Raw genomic sequence first — 18,996 nt, forward strand, 5'->3', positions numbered from 1 at the left:
TTTTTCAAATTTTTAACTGAAATTAAATGTATAGTCATGATCAATATTAATACATACATTTACATAATGCAGTTTTGTTTACATAAGTTGTACACACAACTGCTGTGCAGTTGTGTGAGATGTATTTTTATTGATCTTCCACAGTGAAGCATAATGTTTCATATTGTATAGTGTTAAATGTGATATTACGTTCCTTGAGTGGTTCTTTACAAGAATGCAGTACTACAGTGCTAAAATGATACACACTTAATCTATCCCAATGAAATACATCAATTTCTAGTGTATAGTTAGTATTATAGTACTCTCTTTTGGAATATAAAAATGTATGGTAAGGTAAAGGCAATATATTCTTAACTCAAATTTTTAGTGGTTTTCTCCCCTTATCATTTTATGGAATATGCTTCTGTGTTTATATTATTTTTGCTTGCAGTTATGCAATTCTCTTAATTTAGTTGCAGTTGTGAAAGAATTGAATGGCCAGCTGATTCAGAAAAAATTCTTGAGAGTTATAATATACCGTACAACAATCCAGTATTTTTGTTCCTCTCAGGGTCAGAGGATGATTTGATGCTTAATTTTTTTCCCTGTGTGATGTGGTATTAGTTTAAAATATTGTACACTGAAATATCAGTAGTATTTTTCTCTCAAAGTTATTGTTTGTTAGAGCCATTTTGAAAAGTGGTGAAAAATGTTCATTAAATGCTTGCTGAATTTTCAAAACATTTCAGTAAGCTATATTAGATACTATGCAATCTGTTTTACTGATAAAACCACACTTCTGGGATCTATGAAGGCAAGATATTTGCGATGTGATTTTTATTATGATGCAGCAAGTAGTGTCCACAATGTGCTAGTGGCTATACAAACACAAAAGGCACAGTCCCTACTCTGAATAATAGAAGAGTCATATCTTTTAAGACAGCCTGTTGCTTTAATATCTTTTTTGTTGTTGTGGTCAGCCTGTTCCTTCTCCCACATCATTATGACTCTTTGCCTTATCAATTTTAAGTCTGGTATCCTGTTACCTGGATCACTAAGAAGAAAATAAAAGTTAATGGTTTAAATACAGCAAATGATATCCAATAAATGAGCACATTTTCCTGGCTTACTGTGTATCTGTCCATTCCTATGTCTCTGTTTAGGTAGGGATTAATTTAAAAGACTCAGTGGGCACTGTGCCAGTTGCCTTGTAATATGAAAATTTGCTGCTTATTTTAGGATCAAGGTAGTGATCTTGTTAAATAGGACACTAAAATGTCTTTATTTCTTTCTCACAAAGAACACTTTGTTTCCAGCAGAGATACTTATGCTACTTGTGTATCTGACTTTGGTTAAACTTTGGGCATATAAAGATCTGTGTTCCCTAAACATTTTATTTGTACTTTAATTTCTGAGCACTTTGACTGCTGCTTTTGCCCAAAAATGCTTGCTAATCACAGTTGATTTTGATCTATCTACAGAACCCAATATGATCAAATCTACCTTTTTCAATACTATATATATTTTATCTGTATTTGACTTTGAATATGCCATCATGTTGCCAAGTACAAATAAAGCCAAATCAGCCAAATTTCATTTTTTTGACAGGGTTACTGGTCTAGTGGATGGGAGGAAAAATAGTAGACGTGATATGTTTTGATTTTAGTAAGTCTTTTGAAACAGTCTCACATGACATTCTCATAAACAAACTTGGGAAATGTGGTCTAGATGAAATTACTATAAGGTGAGTGCACAACGGGCCGAAAGACTATACTCAGAGTAGTTATTAACAGCTTGCTGTCAAACTGGGAGGGCATATCTAGTAGGATCTCACAGGGGTCAGTCCTGGGTCCGGTGGTAATCAATATTTTCATTAATAACTTGGAGGGGAAAGTATGCCTATAAAATTTGCAGATGGCACCAAGCTTGGGGGGTGGGGCGGGTTTGCAGACACTTTGGAGATCAGGGTAAGAATTGAAAAGGATCTGAAAAATTGGTCTGAAATCAACAAGATGAAATTCAATTTAAAAAAAAAAAGTGCAAAGTACTCTGTTTAGGAAGGAAGAATCAAATGCACAACTACAAAATGAGGAATAACTGGCTAGGTGGTACTAGTACTGCTGAGAAGGATCTGGGAATTGTAATGGATTACAAATTGAATTTGAGCCAACAATGTGATGCAGTGGTGAAAAAAACTAATATCCTTCTTGGATATGTTAACAGGAGTGTTGTATGTAGTGTATGGGAGGTAATTGTCCCATTCTGCTCAGCACTGGTGAGGCCTCAGTTGGAATACTGTGTCCAGTTCTGGGTGCCACACTTTAGGAAAGATGTGGACAAACTAAAGAGAGTCCAGAGAAGAGCAACAGAAATGATAAAAGGTTTAGAAAACCTGACCTGTGGGGAAAGCTTTGGGTATGTTTTTAGTCTTGAGAAAAGTAGACTTAGGGTGACCTGATAACAGTCTTCACGTATGTTAAGGGCTGTTATAAAGGGATTCGTGATCAATTGTTCTCTGTGTGTACTGAAAGTAGGACAGGAAGGAATGGGCTTAATCTGCACAAGGGTGATTTAGGTTAGCAAACACTTTCTAACTATTAGGGTAGTTAAGCTCCAGAATAGGCTTCCAAGATACTGTGGAATCCTTATCATGGGAGGTTTTTAAGAACAGGTTGGACAAACACCTGTCAGGGATGTTCTAGGCACACTTACTCCAGCTTCATCCGGGCAGGGGGCTGGACTTGATGAGGGTCCTTGTTGCCCTACATTTGTATGATTCTATGTTATTTTCCCAAACAGCTAAGAGGTGAGCTGTAATTTGGGATTTTCTGATTAATCCAACTAATTGTTAAATTGCTCATTGCAGATTAGCATCAAATAGATTATGCTGTTGCTTGATGTGTAGTTCTGTAATAAATAAATTGCAGAAGTTGAACTAGACACTTTGACATACTAGTGGAGTAGTGGATAAACATTAATTCCTTCAATTAAAGAATCATGGGGCTGGTTTACACTTACCACGCGATTCGGCGGCAGTTGACAGGAGTTACGCAAACTACACAGAGTAGTTTGCGTAACTGACGTCGACTGCTCTGCTTCCCTTCTGCACGCTGTTCACACTGCACTGAGCCGTTCCCATCGACTCAGCGCTACACTACTTAAGGGGGTGGACTTATTCATTCGACTTCCTGATCGATTGAGCGGGTCTCACTGACCGCTCAGTTGATCCTGAAAGATGGATCTGGCGGCGGCGATTTTGCCGCCATCAGTGTAAATGTAGCCCCAATGGTAGGTCTCTATTTTCATTTTGTTTAATACCAGTGTAATCTATTAGAGAATGCCCTCTTGGGGTGTGTGTGTTGCGTATGTATGTTAAAATAAATACATTTATACTTTTAAAAAATGGAGACATTTTAAAAAGGTGGCTAACTCTGAACTTGTTGGCTCTGCAGAGAAGGTTGCATTCCCATACTTATTGAATAGGATATAGAGTTGTCTAACTTGAGATTCTAAAGAAGTATGGAAACAATTGGGTTTGGAGGAGGGGGACTACAACTATTGAAGTACTTGGCAATGTCCATTAACTCAGGAGTCAAGATGATACTTATTCTTATAACTAATGTCAGCATGTTCCCATCTATCAGCTTTTATTCAGCATCTGGTTCATGGACTTGAGCAATTATCTCCAGGACCCATAGAGTTCCATTCACCTTAATGCCCATTTCTGTAACAAGCATTCGTCAATTCTGCAAAAGGAATATTTTCTGCAGCAAAGTTCCTTTATTTTCTTTAGAAAAAAATATTCATAGTTTGGAAAATATTTTATCACTAGAACCAAAAATATACAATATAAACTATAATAGATTTAGAAGAACTGATATTGAGACTTACTTTATACTTAAAATTAATAAGCCTTTTGCTATTCCCAGATAAAAACTACATTAAACTACAGTTAAAATGAAATACATATCCGTAATTTTAAGGGTAAACACATTAGAGATGTTGCAATTATTCCCAAAACAAGAATTACAAACACAAACACAAACAAAAACTCTGAGTTTCCTAACTTAGTGTTTGGATTTCTTTTAAGTTTTGGGGGAACCCAAACAACCTTAACTCTGTTTTGTAGTGATGCCATGTAATAACTATAAAATTATGTATAACAGTGTTTGTAGTCCTGGATTAAATTAAACTGAATTTTAAAGATATATTTTTCCATTACACCCAGCTTCACTCCCACACTGAGCAGCACAAAGCGGTCATAGCAAGTACTGGCTAGCTTCTCCAAACTCCTAACCTCCATGTTCTCCTGCATGTGTGTATGCACTCATATACATGTTTCTCCCTCCCTCTTGCCGCGCAAATCTCTTGTGTGCTGCTCCATGAATTTCCCCCACAGCTCAGTCTGAGTAGATCTGGTGCAATAGGTGGTTTTTTAAAAGAAATTTTAGCTTTATGGGAATATTTTCTGTTGAAAAATTAGTTTCTTCTACAGAGAAGAACTACTGTCTGTCAGAAGGGCTGCCATTTCTCTTTATCAGTGGAAGTATGGCCAGAAACTGCTCTTAGAAAAATGTTCTCTTTCAAAAGGCTTGGCATCTCTCCTTGTTACTAGTGGGAGTGAAGCCAGCCTGCTGTTAAGGAAAATGGTAGCCCCTGGTATCATAGACAGCCACCATCTTCCCTGTGAGCAGCTTGACTTTTCTTCGGAAAGAGAAAAATTATATGTAAATATGAGATAACACAACCAGCTGGGCAGTTTTGTCATGTGACCTAGTGAACTGCTGCTGAAATATCTTTTTTTTTAGGTTTTTCTGTGGCCCCTGTAACCAGTCTGAATGCTGGTGGGTGGCTACTTTCAATTAGAAAAGTTGTTTGTAAATATTAAAGCCTTGGAGTTGAATGACATTTTTAAAATTCTTTATTCTGTGGTTGTGGGACTAATTCTATTGCTGTTGAACTGCAGAGAATAAAGACTTGAGCTGGTCAGAATGCAGGAAAGAAAACATAGATGATGATTTTTATCAGAATTACATTGCTTCTTCACCCAGAAGAACTTTATTGGCATAGAAAAATTAATCTAGGAAAAATAGTCTGTTTAAAATATTTTGCATATGCTAAGTATTTAATGTTATTTCTGTTTACAATTACAAAGTTTTTAACAAATAATGAAGTACTTACGGCTTGCGGAGTGACTCTCAAGCTACTTTCCAAAGATAAATCAACTAGTTACTATATGCACATTAAAATCCTATTCACAAATCTACAACAGATGTACTTGTAAAGGCAGGTTCTAGTCTCAGACATAAACACTGCTGTGTATCTCAAACAAAATAATAGATTTTCATGATATTCATATAATATGCGTCTGAGAAAAATTTGGCTATTAAATTGGACCATGGCTGCAGTTTTCAGATGTTTATTGGGTTCTCCTCATTTTACCTAAATCCAATATAAGTTAACTTGTCACTTACAGTGTATGTGCTATATATTGCATTATAATGGTAATTCTCACAATGTACAAGGGTTTCAATAATGGGTAATGGAAACTGTTGGAGTATCTGTGGCCAGTGGACTAGGAGAGGCATGAAAGGATGCTAGTAGAAGTACTGGCAGAGGGGGAATTGGCTGTAGGCAGCATATATATGTTTTGAGCTGTGACTTTCAAAAAGGATGATTGTAGTCAGACCCTCCAAAGAGATTGTGTAAACTAACTTTATCCAGAGCAAAGATTGAGTGGTGATAAAAAATGGCAGAGCAGTGGGAGGGAAAGGTAAGTACGGTGTAGGATGATGTGGGGGAGGGGTGATCTTGAAGACATAGATTGGAAGCAAATGAAGGGATTGTTTCAGGAAATGGTGGATGTGGTCAGATTCTCATTTACAGGTTATTAGGTGTGTTGCAGCATTTTGAACAGACATAAGTTTGAATGTGAGCAGGGCTGATGTGGCAGTCACAATATTTGTAGAATAGCCCAGGATATAAGAAGTTGCAGGACAGTGGGGGCTCTTTTAGGGAATCTTAGGGTATCATTCCCAGTGAATTAAAAAAAAAAAAAAAAAAAGCAAACCTACATGCTATCAATGATATTTACAAAGATATTAAGATAGATGGGTGTTTTCATTTTCTGCTTTGGATCAAACACACCAGTGAGATTGTATTTTGATCCAAATCAGAAAACTCTGGATACTTAAGTTTGTTGTTTCACTTGTCTAGGCTGTATTTTTGGTACGTTCACAGAGCTAGATAATATGATGTTTCCTGACTTTCAGAGAGGAGCAAGTAAGGTAAGAGTTGAGAAGGGAGATAAATTAGTTACATATACTATGTGTCATCCTTCTCTTATTAATCTTCAAGGGAATAAATTTAAGACTGAATGAAGTGGTGGACAAGGCAAGTATCAGTGCAAAATTCAATGAAAAAAGAGAGTTGGGTGTCTGTTTGAAGCGGCTGAAGTTAAACTGTGAAATTATATTACTAAGTGGGATGAAGTAAAGGAAGGAACTAAGAGAACTAGGGATTTTTATAGAGAACTCTTCCTCTCCCCCCGGGTGGTTTAAAGAAAGAAGAAAGCCACAGTCACCAGCCTCCAATGTCAAGGTCTGTCAAGAAGGGTGAGAGTATGAGGGAAGCATGGCTAGCAGTGTGGAAGATGTTTATGGGTAACCTGCCTGTGCTATTTCAGTGCAATGGAAGCAGGTAGTAACAGATGAGTGGCTGAAATGACATGCACATTGGCTCAAATGTCTTGCTGAGAGATCGTGGTAGTGAGGCAGTAGCTGAGGGTTGTGGGCTCAAGTGCGAGTTTAAGTGGTGTGATGGTTGTGGAGTGAGCAATAATGAGGATATGAGGCTGTTGATTCATGGTGCTGAAGAATTTTACTGGCATAGGGAGGCATAATGACTGATACTTTTTGTGGTCCAGGTCATGAGATAGTTGCAGAGTGGTTGTCAGATGTCCTGTGTAATGTTTGGCAGGCTTGACCTAAATGCTGTGGCAAGACTTGTAGATTCTGCAGCACGTTGTAATGGCAGCCTGCGAGATCAGAGACATCTTCAAGTAAATTAAGAAATTGAGACTTGAATTGTATTAATCGTATTTTATTCAGTCAGTACAGCAGTCTCTCGGTCAATTAACTTGATGTTCAATTTATATTGACCTTTGGTTTTCAGTGTGCTGCAGACGTTTGTACTAAGAATGCTTAATTGCACTGTAAAATTTTTCAGCGGTTTAGCACCTCTGGAGTCATGGGAAGCAGTTTGAGATTGTGGGTTGTTATGTATCTGCTAGAACAGTGAAAACATTAGCATTTAAATGGACATTTTGAGTTTGAGTGAGCATCCTGTTGAGATGAATGGGACAGCTCCCATTTAAAGCTATTGTTTCAGATTATTGGATGTTTAAAAGGCATAGCACTAATTCAGTTTTCATATTTTTAACGGCTTCATTGCAAACATAAGGGCTACAAACCTAATTTCTCTTAATGAATGTTTAGGACTGTGTACATTTACAAGTGTAACCATTACGCCAGTTTAGTTAAATCAGTGCAACTTGTTTGTAATCAAGACCTTAGAGTCTAATGCACCTTAGATTTCTGTGGCAAATTCCTTCAGGTGCAGAATTTTTGAGGTCCTGATAATGAGTGTAAACACTGTAAAACATTTTGTATTTAAAATGCTGTGCAAACATTAAATAAGATACACAAATATCTTTGATTTCCAATGTACTTGAGGTAATCAGTGTTTCTAAATCCTTGTCTGGCTACTCCCCAAACATTTGTTCCAGAATACAAAAATATTTATGGTTTCCTTTAGGGTGATCTCTGGTGGAAACCACAAACATTTTGTATCCTGGAACAAACATTTGGGGAGTATCCAGACTAATATATATGAATGTGTTTTTAAAAACACAACAAAACAAAAAATTAATATAAACAAGCCTTGTGAGGGAGATAAGTATTATTACCTCCATCTGAAAGATAATAATAATCAGTGGAAACAGTTATATGTTCACATAAAAAATGCGTTCAGTCGATGACAGTGACTCTGATTCACAACTGAAACAATTCTGTTGATGGGAGATAAATCTGTTTAGTTGCAGTGTGGAAATGCTTTTGATTTAACTAAACTGGTGCAAGAAGGTTTTCCACTAAGGGCAAAGGAGTTAACAATCCTTTAGACCACAACACCTCTGTGAATACCCACAGGACCTATTCCTTTTAATGAAGATCTTGTTAGGATCTTCTCCAAGGAGCCCTTCACTCAGCCTAGCTTGGTAGTAGACAATGATGATTTGGCCTGGGAGATCCATGGCTACAATGAAAAAAAGAAAAGGAAGGTGAGATGGGGGAGGATAATACTGACCCATCCCAGTTACGCTAGAGACAAGGGGTTGCAGTCTCTGGAAAGGAGTAGACCTTGTATAGTTGATTTTATGGCAATATACATTGTGGGTCTTTCATGCTGATTTCAGGGGCTTTGCTGATCTTTAATCCAGGTGTCACTGACTGCTGACATTAGCATTTATAAATGGCTGAATATAGTTGCAGACAAGGTGGAGGTGTCTGTGTTATGGGTATTTACCAACTGTCCAATTATACTTCTGTTTAGAACTGATTAGAGTTAGGTGCATCATGAATGAATACTCTGACCCTTCTGATTTAAGGTATGGTAAATTGCCTTAGTGGATACTCCATAAGGAAATGTGTATAAAATAATTAGGCTTAAATTTCATGGCCAGACTTTCAACCCTGAATATATGAGTTGATAATGGAAATACAGACACAAGTTTAAATAGGTTAATCACAGACTTGTCACTATAGGTAATAGGCATGAAATACTACAGGGGAGAAATGCACTGTAAATTTTTCTACCTTTGTAAACTTATGTCTGCATTTTAAAAAGTAGAAGATTAAATTACCAAGGGGGGAACCATCTGGTTTATAGACTCACCAGTGATCTCAGGCAACCTTAGGGACTTTGGGCAAGATGTTTTTCTTTAAATACTGTTTATCCAGATAACTCCATTGGCATGTTTTCAGAGGTACGGAGAACTTCCAGCTCCTTTTGTCTTCAAAGTAAGCTGCAGGTGCTTAGCCCCTTGGAAAATCAGGCCACATGTCCATCATAGGTAATTTTTTCTTTGGAAACATATTATGATTACAGAAAAAACATTTTTTAGACTATAATATGCTGTTTAGGTATGAAAAGAGAGAAATTACATGCCTATATAAATATTTGCTTGGAGGATGGCCAGTCTGGAGGAGGAAGCCCACTCTGTTAGCCAGCCAAACACTCTTCCAGTCCTAACTTTTTCTTGCAGGTTAACCCTGGGTGTACTTCAGTTCTTGAACTTGCCAGAAGTGCCTCCCTTCAGCCTCCAGCTCCTGTTACTGGATGCCCACAGAAATATTACGTCCTCTGTCTCCATAAAGACAGAATACACACCAACCTGTTGGCTTCGCTGCTGATAATGTGACCGATGAGGGTACAATCCAGACTGAGTAGCTATGTCACCACTGCCCTATAACCTGGGGTCCCCTTTACAGTGCCTTGCTGCTGTAGCCTCAGCATGCACTGCTCACAAACAGCCTCCAGCATGTAAGTCATTCCCAGCTATGTCTGTGTGTGTGTGTGCTACAGCCACGCAGCCATACCTTGACTCTTACCAGCTGTGGTTATGCTTCAGGGTGACCCCAATACACCTCCAGTCCTGGATTTTCTTCCAGAAACATATATGTTTTACTGCCCAGTCTTCACCTGGGCAGTACAAATATACTGAGTCCACTATTCCTTTAAAGGAATAATAGGCACACAACTTGTTACCCTAAATGGAGTTACAGACACACTTGAGCATATTGGATTAAGTAAAACAAGTTTATTAACTACAAAGAGAGATTTTTAAGTGAGTACAAGAAATGAGGCATAAAAGTTGAAATGGTCACAAGAAAAAATAAAGATAAAACACACACTGGTGCCTAATAACTTTGCTTTGAATCTAACGTAGTTGTTTTCTCACCACATGCTTTCTGCAGTCTTACTGACCAAACTCTTTAGGTCAGGAGGACCCCTCCCTCAGAGTTCAGTGGTTGCTTCCTCTCTTCAGATGCAGTGAATGCAATGGGCAGGGAGAAAGAGAGGGGGTCCCATAGGGATGTTTCTGTCTCCTTTTCATAGTTATAGTCCCCCTCTTGGTTGAAAAACATTTCAAGCTGAGACCCAGGAGACACAGAGGCTATGGAAGGATATTCCCTGCTGGTTTTTTCACCTGTTTGATCTTCCTTTGTCTGCCCTTCCTGCTTCATGACTCTATTTACTGCTTCAATGCAAATTAAAGCAAGTACACATTGCTTTGTTCAGGACAGACCTATTTGCCAACTTCTGTTTGGGAAGGGCTGTGGGGTTTGCAACATATGTTAAAAACACAATACAGGGGAGTCTTATAACTTCACATACAATATTGCCATGCACGTTTTACCAGGACAGTGCTGACCAGCAAATTGAGTTTTTAAATGATCTCACAAAGCATACCTTATACAAACATGATCACAATGGTGCATAGGGTGTGAACACGGATATATTCTGTCACAGATGCATACCTCACTTTAATATAACAGCACTGAGATGACTTTATAATAAAACAAGAATAAGTTTATTAATAAAGAACAGAGATTTAAGTGATACTAAGCAAAGATGATAGAAACAGAAAATGGTTACAAATAAAACAGAAGTGTAACATGCTTCGAAAAGACTGCGTGTAACTTTAGTAGGCTCCAAATCAAGCTTTGCCTAAAGCAGTTTTCTCACCTACAGCTACTTCTCAGCATCACTGACCCACATGGTTGGGGATCCACTGTTCATGGATGCAAAGAGTGCTGACCTCCTTGTTTCCTCAGTGATAGATATTCAGTCTTCCCAAGCTGAGTTCACATCCTCATGTTCACCTCTGATGCAAGTGAACTACTCACTATCTTTGGCATCACCATGCTCGCTTTACATTAGAGACAGCGATATAACTGTCCTCCCTCTTGTCTGGAAGAAAACCTATTTCTCCCTTTGTTTGGTTACAGACTTTAAAGCATAATGCCAGTAACCATAATTCCTTGTATAGTATTAATGCATACATTTCACAATATTAATGATCGTTGAGTTATCAGATTTCCTTTGATCTTTCATGACATTCTTTATAGATATGATGGCAGTGTATTTGGTGTAGTGAGTTTGTCAGGCCTGATGAGAGTTGCTGACTGATCAGTGAACCACCAATTGGCCTCTGTATCACAACACATTGTCCACTTTTCAGTATAGGTGGTGCTTGGAATGGTGTAAACAGCACTATAGGTAGTGCAGAGCATATTTACCAATGCCACAAAAATATGAGACACAATAGCAAGCCTCTCTCCCCTGCCCCTGCAAAAAAAATCCCCAAAACAAAAAAACAATCCACAGCTCCTGGGTGTCCTATCTGTGCTAGGACTTACAAAGTTGCTAGCATCATAGGATTGCAAGAATAAGCCTAAAGGATTTAGGAGCACATGTCCCATTGGCTTTCAGATTCTTCAGGTGTCTTTGAAAATCTCCCCTCAAAAGTCTGGAAATCATCATACGGACAATTGCAATGTAATGCATAAGACATAATTGATAAATTGATAATACTTTACGTGAACATTCTGTTTTTTAAATAGTCTACTCTTCTACATACTCTTCCTGTGAATATAGACACAGTATTATTGTAGCAGAGTGAGCTGAACCCTTTCAGGGTTTGTCTTTGCTTCAGAGCTAACTTGAGGGTAGATAACTTCTCTACAGATGTGCCACTGTAGCTTGGTAGCGCAGACACTACAGTGATGGAAGGGGTTTTTTGGACTCTGCAGTTAATTCTGAGAGGCACTAGTAGTGTCTACAATGAGGCATAGGTCAGCTTAACTACATCTTTTTTCACGCCCCTGAGTGACATAGCTAGGTCAACTCATGGGAGCAGGATGGCTGGGTGAGTTGCTTCATAGTAGCCAAGGACACCAGGTCTAGGAGCAAGCTCTCCAGTCAGAGAGCTGTATAACACCTGGGAAAGGGCTCAGTGAAGAGGCCTGTTATGGGCTATGGTAAAGACCCCCATATTGTGGGATGCCAGAAGAAGACTGGCTTGGGAAGAGGCCCTGGGAGGAAGAGCAGTAGGATGCTGTTGGACCCCTCTGATCAGAACTGGGATAGAAAAACTCTGAGCAAGAGGTTGTACTGTTTGAGGGACAGTACTTAATAACTGGTTTCAATTTTTCTTTATTTTGTGAAGAAAGTGATCTTGGGTAATGAAGTGGTACTGGGAGGACACATGAGGAAGCCATCTTTTTCTCTTCCCTCCCTTCCCCCCACACCTCACTGTAGTCAGGGAGGGAGGTTTGCATATCTGCTGTAGAACCTGGGATTTAAATAGCCAGACATCCAGCCAGATTTCTGGTGGTTTGCACTTTCCAGATGGTTGATTATTTTTTGAGCTCTGGCTTGATTAGTCATTTATTTACTTTGGGATGTGGCTATATAGAAGGAGTGGAGCAGCAGTTCAGTCCAGGAGAGGGCTGGAAGGGGGGATGACTATTGATCTGTGTGGCTCTGATGGGATGTATAAACCCCACACTAGAGCTGAAGGGATTGAGCAGCTCTGGGCCTAGGTGACTCTGCCCCTCCATACCTGCAGAGCCTGCTTCAGTTGGAGGAGGACCTTAAAAGAGAGCCAGACAGCTCAGAAGGGGGCAGATGGGAGGTAGAGAGACCTACCCTGAGAGGTCCTGGAGAAGGTTGCTGCAGAAGCCTTTTGCTGGGAAGAAGAGACTGCCTGCTGAGCACTGCTGGGCTGAAGGTGCAGTTATTTTTTTCCCTTTGCTATTTTTTATTACATTTCAAGACTTTGAGGGAAGGTGAATTATAGAAAGAGGCCCAGGGAGGCAGCCTCATGGTACTCCAGGGTGCTTGACATTGTTGCCTCCCACAGGGCCCTGGGCTGGAGCCCAGTTGAATGGGAGGATTAAAATACTCACTTCCACTCCCACCCCTTCCTGAATTAAGAAGGTAGACACACTGAAAACTCTGAGGCTGGAACGGGCTACCCATGGGGTCGGTAGATGGACTGAAGGCCCTTCCAGTTGTCCCTATATATTCCTTGGGACTCTTACCCCCGAGAGGGGCCAAAATAAATTGGTGTCCCAGTGGGAGGGCCGAGTTGCACCTACCAAAAGGTGAACTATAACGAGGTGGTAGTTGCTGACCAGAGACTGGGCAAGTGACCTAACCACTAGGTGATGCTGCCAGTGAGCCCAGCCGCAGTCATAGTGGTCCAGGGAAGGTAAAGACTTAATTTAGCCTGAGAAGGGCAAATACTTCTGTTGAACTCTTTTGAACCAAAGAAGGGGTGGACTTGACTTGGCTAGAGGGCCAAGTCACCCAAACCTCACTAAATCTAAATCCACCTGGCCATCAGGCAGAGATGGCAGGCCATCAACTGAAAGAGGGGGGAAACTGAGACATACATGCTGGCAAATTGGAGACTGTAAACAAGTCTGTCTAATTTCTACTACTCTTGGTATGCCAGAAAAACAGTTCATGAAAGCTATGTGGCTGTTGCCCTGAGAAGTACCTGTGTATTCTAAGTAGCTTTATGTTGCAGTGAACAAGGCATTGTCCTAAGGAACCTGTTGCATTCAATGCACATGATGTACTATGCTGTCTATGTTTTCATGACTTTTTCCTAAATGGTATGATGTGTAGTGCTTAGCGCAATGAGGTCCCGAATCCCAGTTGGAGCCTCTGAGTGTTACCATAATATAAATAAGGATACCAAATAACAGAAGTTCAGTTGAACTGTCAGTGCACTAATTTTTCCCCTGAAAGGCTTATAATTCCGCCAAATCGCAACAAACTCTCCAAAACACTCAAAGGCACTTCTCCTTACTAAGGCCTTTTTTTGTATGTCAGTTTTCATCTACGTACTCAAATATGTTCTAAAATATTGCATGTATTTTTTTATAATGATGGAAGTATGTTTTACCTCAAATTACAGAACTCTTTTTGTTAAAATGTTGCAAAAAATTGATCTTCTAGAGATCAAACTCAGAAAATTCCAGTCTGAAAAGAGCAAGTTTAAAAAGTTGTGAGTAACTGAGAATGGGGGTTATAACAGAAATGTTCTTACAAGCCTAGCTAGATCAATAGCAATCCAGTTTATAATGGATTTTTATTTTTGGCTGAGGACTTAGTGTACGTTAGCTCATGGAGATGGATTTTTAATTACCAAAGTTGTTTTAATTTAAAGTAGAACCATTTCTATGTTGAGCTGAAAGATTTTGCTTTCAGATATTAATATTTGCAAACAGAACTTAATTTACCATTCTGCTGAACAACGTTGTGCACATCACTGCTAAAGTATATGTAATATAGATATGAAAAATGTTTGTATTGGGTCTGTAGATAAATTGACAGAACTGAATGGTATTTTCGTGCTGACAAACGGTTGTTTCCTACTTGAAAGAGTGTTTGAACAAAGGAAAACAAGTAGTACCTTTCAAAGACAGTGTGTCGGTGTAGAAATGGGACTCTGTGGAAACAAGCTGTTAGTCACCAACCTCATAAGCAAACCTGGGTTTTTGCCGAGTTGTCTGAATTGGCATCAGTTGCATGAAAATGTGCTCAAGAATGATCAGTTAATGAATGCACTCTTAGTGGTTTATCATTGTAGGTGCAAATCTTCCCCCTCTCTCACTAAGGCACAGAACTTCGGTGCCTAGAAATTAATATGGCCATTCAGACCTGAGCTCACTTGACCCTGCCGCCATCACACCATAGTGATTGACTGGCGTTGACCTTTGCTCCTATATGGAGGAAGGGGATGAGGAAGGAGGGGAGAAACAGCAGGGGGTTTTGTGATCTGCCACACAACACTGAAGAACTCAGAACTCTCCTGCTTTACGAGAAATAGTCGTCCAGTGGTAAAGGGGAAAAAGATTGTATTTCTCAGAGTGGAAAATTAAGTGTTGGGGTACTTACTAAAATTTTCAGAAGTTAAGGGGTACTTGCTACTTAAAAGGTTGAGAAACACTGCTATAGATGGATACTTCCAGAACACTTTCCCTAATAAATTTGTTATTTCACTTTAAGGCAGTTGCTGAATTCACGAGCCTTATTGCAGTGGATTTTTTACAATGCATCTGCTGTTACAAAATTCAGCTATAATCTGCTTTTCTAATTTACTGGTAAGAACAGTTTTTCAGTCATAAGGAAGGACTTATTAGTGCTAAGGATGCACTTATGGTAGTGAAATGAGGAACTGTTCCCATGTTTCCCCAAGGCTGTCTTTAAAAGGTTAAACAGCGAGAGTCCTGTGGCACCTTAAAGACTAACAAATTTATTTGGGCATAAGCTTTCGTGGGCAGAAATGAAGAATGCGTCGGATGCATGGAGAAGGTTAGTTGTAAAGAAAACTAACCTTTTAAAACTAACCTTTTTAACTTGTTCATAATTTCATGCTGATTTGCTTCCTCCTTTGGTTTATGGAATACTTCACTGCACCAAAAAAAAGAAAAAAGTGTGTGCTCATAACTAAGGTTCATTAACCCGAATTAAATAGCTCAGGTTAAAATAGCAGTGAAGACAAGGCAATTTGGGTTTTAACTTGGGTTAGCAGCTTGAATTAAAGCCTATAAGAGAGTGTGAATTGAACTTGAGCTGCTAACCTAAGTTAAAAGCCAAGATTCCTTGTCTCAACTGCTGTTTTAATCTGAGTTTAATTCGAGTTAGCTAACCTAAGTGAAGAATATACCTATCAAAAACTTGAGGAAAGTTGCCAGACCTCCGAATTCAGGTTTTTTTTACAAGGAAGCTGTTTCACAAAGAAAACAAATGTACAGGCAAAGTATTTATAGTCTGTGGCTGACTTTTTCAAGTCAGATTGGTGAAGATATATTTACATAAAAATTATTACAACATTTGGCATTAATTTAGCCTAAATTTTGGAAGCCATAGTAGAAAGTCAGTTTGGATTGTGCCATGGAGACAGAATTAATCTCACCCATAAACGTTCCTCTGGGTCAATGCTGAGTAACATTTGCAGGTCAGTGTAGAGATGCTTACACTTCTGTTGCTTATATTGTACATGTATGTGGATGAATACAGAGCGTTAAGTCTATTATGGCCTGTCCAGCACCTTTAAAAAGCACTTAATATATTTTAAAACCTGAAATTGTTTTAAATATTTTTTAAGAAAAGCTGAAAAGCCACTCCATCTGTGTATGTTTAAAAAAGATTACAAATGAGAGGGCTGCATGTAGATGAATCATTTGTTTCAAAATATAACAGAGCCTATAACAACAAAAGAAATTCTGGGGATTTCATACTTTAGAAAAATCCTTGGAAGTTACAAAGAGATAAGTCTGGGCATTGCTAAATCTAAAAGTCCTCAACAAGTACACTAGACAAACAATGTTCAGTATGAAGACTGTCAGCTCTTTGGCCATATCATGGGACCTGATTATATCAGTAGACTATGTCTATCAGTAGGCATGGAATATACATGAATAGACATCAACCTTGTGGAACTGATATACCAAATACAGGATACTCTTTTTCTCAATTTGTCAAGTGTTTAAAGAGATACTGTTAGTAATAAATCACCCCAGTCAAGACATACTTGGACAATAGAAAAGCAGATTCTATAGAAAATTTTATAAAGAAACTCCTATCTTGTGTTGACTCTAATACATTTTTATAAAGCCCTTGGATATCACAGTGACGGTCATAGCATAGGTTTAGTTGTTCTTATTGCAGAAGAGTCTACCTTCGTTCAAGACAGTGGATGGCTGCTGAATGCTATGTTCAGGTGGTACTTTTAAGATTGTGATGAATTAAATAAACTTTTTGATAGATTCAAGATAAACTTTTCCATAAAAAGGGTGGTATAGGGACAGAATTTTAAACTTTTATATATGAGGTATTGTATCATATCAAGTAACATTATTTATGGCTTCAGCAGACAAAACCCACAGCTAACATGACTAATGCTGTCGGTTCTTTACCTAATAAATCTTTTCCCACTGTTGTAACAGTCTTCTAATTTGAGATCACAACTTCTTGGAAAAGCACTTTTCATCAGAATGATAGACATATTCCAGTTCATACATAGTGTTATGTCTTGTTCTAAAACCTAATCAGGTTGCCAGGTGACTCTTCCTATGCAACTGTCTGAGACCTTGCTGTAACCTTTTGTATTTTATAAAAGTGTAGGGGGTTCATGAATGGTTGGGTGCAAGAGATCTCAGTACATGACTATTCCCAAACCTTTCATTTGTTCCTATAGTAGACACATGATTCTCTTGAAATAGTTAGGTGCTGGAAGAGCCTTCTGGACATTGCACTACATGTGAACACTCCATATATTCTACTTCTAAGATTGCTATATCTGTTGCTGTGGCAAGAAACATAGTAACTTTAAAAAACAAACAACAAAGCATAGCAGGAGTTAACTAGACCTGATATGTGCTCATGGAGTTGTTTCATCATTTTGCAACCAATAAAGATGGAATGAACCCATGGCCTATTCTAGGAAAAGCTAACCTTGGCAATGACACACATTCCACATTTGCTGTGGTTTGACAGTAAGTCACATTTCTTTGCAGAGAAGTAAGTGTGCATATGTTTCTGTTTGGAGTATAGAATTGTTGCCTCACAGAATATAGCAGTGTATCTTATTTTTGTGAGACTTTGGTGATTGGGGTGGGAAAAAGTCTCATTTTAACATGAAAACTGTCCTTTTTAGAGAAGACAGTGCTTGAGTTTATTTAAATATTGTCTAAACAATAGTTCTTGGACAATACACTGGGATTTCCCTTACTCAGTTTCTAATTTTTGCACCTCAGAGAATTAGTAGATTATTAAATATTTGCATTTATTTTAAACTAAACTGATTTGTTTGTCAGGTATCTCTTCTACAAAGATTTATAAATTAAAAAGATAGTAAAGGTAATATAGCCAATAAAAACTGACTTTGATAATGGTTCCAAGAGCATATTTTTTTTCCTCCTTTGCCTATACCCAAATCCTCTATAAACTTTTAGTACAAAACCATATGTGACTGTTACGTCTGGTGTATTCTGTGTCACTGCACAAGTGCAGAATTAATGTTTTTCTCCCTCCCACATTTTTTTTCCTGGCTGAAAACAGAATCTGCAGGGGAGGTGCTGCAGTTACATCTTTTGTCCACCAGGGGCTTCTGTGGCACCAGAAGAGAGGGCAGCTGGCTCAGGGACTGGGCAGCCAACCCTGGAGGAGGGGGCAGTGGCTGTCTTCCTCACAGCACCTTGCCCATGGGGCCAGGTGAGGAGGTACAGGATATGGGGGGACAGACAGAGTGGGGCACACAGGGCTGCTGGAGAGGGGTGGGTCACACAAATGGGTTCAGAAGGGCCAGGGGCACAGGAGCTAGTAGGGTGATAGCATTGAGCCAGAGGCTGAATAGGAGTGGAGGTGCAGGGATACAGGGGGCGTGGGGAGGAGGAGTGGCTTGGGGGTGGTGATGCTGGGACATATGGAGAGAGACAGATGTGCCTGACTGAATGGGAGAGGCTAGGGGTCAGCCAGGGTCTGCATGGGGGAGGCTTCCCAATGCTCTAACAATTTCTCCCCACTACTAAAACAACCTGTTTCATACTTCTCCCACCCATACCCAACAACCCTCCAGGTTCACTCCCAGGCTCCTTCCCAGCAATTACTTCCCTCTCCCTCAGCCCCTCCATTATTCCTGATTCCCCCCAAGCCTTTGTGCTGCTTCTGAGGGGTGTGGGAAATAGGTTTCTGTGTTGTTGTTTAAATGAATTATTACTCAAAGTTCTGTATTAATACGCCTAGAAAGGAATCTATTTGTCAAAAACATTTCCTGAATCTTTTTTGTTGTCTCTATTGTTACAGATGTACTTGCTGACAGGTATTTTGAAATAAATTACCAAAATAATTGAAATTGGTGTGATTATATTGTGTTGT

At 39.1% G+C, this 18,996-nt stretch overlaps 1 protein-coding gene across 6 annotated transcripts in view; it reads left to right on the plus strand.

Annotated features, from left to right (window-relative positions):
• The window catches only part of PLEKHA7 (pleckstrin homology domain containing A7), a 291,612-nt gene that overhangs the window by 48,209 nt on the left and 224,407 nt on the right, over window positions 1-18,996 (plus strand). Inside the window, exon 1 of one of the 6 annotated variants that reach the window (XM_067540697.1) lies at window positions 12,565-12,832. The exons of the other annotated variants lie outside the window; for them this stretch is intronic. The gene's annotated coding sequence lies outside the window, so the exon portion shown is untranslated. Of the gene's footprint in view, window positions 1-12,564; window positions 12,833-18,996 lie in introns of those variants that run through there. 6 annotated transcript variants of the gene reach the window in all.

The sequence above is a fragment of the Emydura macquarii genome, unplaced genomic scaffold, assembly GCF_026122565.2.
Source record: "Emydura macquarii macquarii isolate MOO-44397 ecotype Brisbane River unplaced genomic scaffold, CSIRO-AGI_Emac_v2 contig_587, whole genome shotgun sequence".
Lineage (NCBI taxonomy): Eukaryota > Metazoa > Chordata > Testudines > Chelidae > Emydura > Emydura macquarii.